Source organism: Neovison vison, chromosome 1 (assembly GCF_020171115.1).
Source record: "Neovison vison isolate M4711 chromosome 1, ASM_NN_V1, whole genome shotgun sequence".
NCBI classification, from domain to species: Eukaryota; Metazoa; Chordata; class Mammalia; order Carnivora; family Mustelidae; genus Neogale; species Neogale vison.
In genome coordinates, this window is record NC_058091.1 from 192,738,037 (window position 1) to 192,741,277 (window position 3,241).

The 3,241-nt window shown below is 34.5% G+C and overlaps 1 pseudogene; it reads right to left on the reverse strand.

The window, feature by feature from the left end:
* Positions 1-2,120: 2,120 nt before the first annotated feature.
* On the reverse strand, positions 2,121-2,304 carry LOC122897121 (annotated as a pseudogene).
* Positions 2,305-3,241: the final 937 nt, after the last annotated feature.

Consider the following 3,241-nt stretch of genomic DNA (forward strand, 5'->3'; position numbering starts at 1 on the left):
ACTCCACTGATTCAGAGTTTAGAGGTGACTAAATCAGCTGCTTTACCCCAATTTTGTACAAACTTTACATTCAATTCCTAGACAGCCTACTCTCTCACAAGCTAATGCTCATGATCTGCCTTTCAGCAACCATCTTTAGGGGGCGCCCTGGTGGCTCAGCAGGTTAAACCCACTGCAGCTCAGTGGGTTAAAGCCTCTGTCTTCAGCTGGGGTCATGATCTCAGGGTCCTGGGATCGAGCCCCACATTGGGCTCTCTGCTTGGTGGGGAGCCTGCTTCCTCTTCTTTCTCTCTGCCTGCCTCTCTGTCTACTTGCTATCTCTGTCTGTCAAATAAATAAATAAATAAAATCTTAAAAAAAAAAAAAAGAAACCATATGTGGTATTTTGTGTATCAACTGATGAAAGTTAAACATCACTACATCATGATGTTACCTATGAGCCAAGAAAGAGTTCTGCTCCAGTACTATCAACATTGCCATTGTTGAAAGTATTAAAATACATTCAATATGTATTTGAATATTGATTTGCATTTCTCCCTTATTTAGTAAGATAGAAGACAAGTAAAAAAATTACTTGAAAGAAAATAGTGTATTTGAATAAAGATAGAGAGTGACACTTTAACCTCATTTTGAACATTGTATTATGTTGAAAAATAAAATCAATGATCAAAATGCATGCTAGAAATATCTTTATTATCTATGTCTAACAGGCAGATATGTTTGGTAATTTCATAAAGCATTTGGTTCTTGGTATTGAAAAATCTTGGGTTTTTGTTTTGTTTTGTTTTTTAGTTTTGGCCATTTTATGTCTTATCCTAGCTACTTTTTTCTTCACAGGCATATTATGTAAGAAAGTGAGGAGTCATGTGTATATTTAATATGGAGAAAATTCATTCAGTTACATATCCATTGGACAAACATTTATGAAATAGCTGTTTTAGTTTTAGAAGAGATAGAAACTGTAGTAACAAACCAGAAAAAGAACACTGTACACATAGGGCTTGCATTCTTGCAATTCAATAAATTCAATAATGGTGAATTCAATGATGATTCAATAATGAATTCAATAATGGTGAATTCAATAATGAATTCAATGCAATTCAATAAATTCAGTTGCAAATGGATTGCAATTTATTGAATCCATCCCTCCTAGCAAGCTTATGAATTATTTTGTTTTGTATTACTATAAACAGAATGTCTAAGATCACCATTTACGCTAAATCTTCCCACTACGATTGTCTAAAAGTGGACTTGCCAGGAGTGACCATTTTTGTGGCATTTGAAATGCACTCTGCAGAGACCTGCTTGCTTCCCATCTCCTGGAGAGAGATTACATGCTTTTTAGTGTGAAGTCTGAGGCTTTCAACCATTTGGTTTCAACTACTCAGCAGCATTTCCAGTCTTACAACCCACTGAGATTGTACTCACTCATACAGCTACAATTCAGTTATGATAAACCCATTTGGTTATTGTGATTCAACTGCATATGTCTGCCTCTCATTTAAAACATGTTGGGGTTTCTGATGCCATTGTAAGATACTTCTTACCAAAAGGCCTTGCTCAAAAAAGCAATATGTATCTGATAATATGTATTGTACTGAACTTCTCATAAGATAAGTATAGCTTCTGCTTTGTTGAGTATGGTTTAGGTGCGTGTAATATATGCATCAAGAGTTTTTACGTTTCTACAAAATAACATGAATTCCAATAGCAAAGAGCAAACTGGAGTATTAAGTCTTTTTGGCACATTTGAGGCCTCTGTGCACCTAAGCATCAGAGAGCTAATAACATTTCCTAGCAAGTCTGACTCACTTTGACTGAGCTTTGAGCCAGTATTTAAATTAGTGAGATCTTTAGGTATCCATCTTTATTTCTTATTCACCCAATATGTCCTTAGGTCTAACATATTTTTAAAGTTTTTATTTATTTACATACTTATTTTTTTAAGTGTTCTCTATACCCAATGCGCGCTTCGAACTCACAATCTCAAGATCAAGAGTCAGATGCTGTACTGAGTGAGACAGCCAGGCACTCCAGCTCTAATACATTTTAAATGCTCAATAAATATAAATGATTTTATAGAATTTTATATGACTATATTAAAAATTTAATAGTTCAGAATTCATTGAAATCATCAGAACTTTGAAAGTCTATAGTAATATCATTGTGTACATAACAAACTATATTTTATATGATACTTTAATCTCTCAAGATTGTACCGAGTTGGACTTCCCTGTTCTCAATTAGCAATAATCGCGCCTCGGATAAACCTCATTGGCTACGATACTGCCACTGCGCAAAGCTTGGACTTCCCTGTTCTAAACATATTATACTATGACACAATAAACAGAGTTAGTCTTTTTTAAGAAATAAGTGCTTTTAAAATATTTGTTTAAATGTCAGTGAGATTTGCAGTCAGGTCTACTACAGTGATTTCACAAAGGTCAATATGAAATTATTATGGAATATGAAACCAATTACCTGAATGGAACTGGTTTGCAACTTTTAATATGGCTTCTCTTATGGTTTTCCCATTATGCTTCTTTTTAAAACTGGAATTTAACTAAATACAACTTTCCCATTTGATAGGCTAAGTAGTCAGAAAGTAAATGCAAAACAGACACACTCTACCATTATTTTTAATAAGTTATATATGTGAATGGTCCACATAAACTAAAACATATAGAATCATTCTAGTGATAATTTAACATATTTGTTCCTGTAATTTTCTTTTCATAATACTATCTATAAACATTAGAATAGAAGAATTAGGGAAAAGTCCCCCTTAATGCATATATATTTGTTTATTGCCTTCTAAAATAGAAGATACTATTGCCAAGGGAGAAAATACTTGTGATTGCAAAGGGCAGGAAGCAGATGTATAATTTCTGGCTGAGGTTGGCATGAAAAGCAGTCTCCTTTGATTCTTCTAGCCCAGTGATTCTAAGCTGAGGGCAGCTTCACTGTCCAGAGGAATTTGCCAAGGAATGCAGACATATTTGCTGTCATAAGTAGAGGGTGCTACTGGCATCTAGTGGGTAAAGGCCAGGGATGCTGCTAAATATTCTATGAAGCCAAGATAAATATCTTCAAATATCAGGTAATAATGAATTACCTGACCTTAAATGTCAAGGTAGAGAAACACTGAGCTAATGTTTATTGGCCCAATGCCTCCCTTTACAGATTTCTCTTTTCCTTACCTTTGACCAGGATATTAGTCCCGATCCTTATGGTTAAGGAA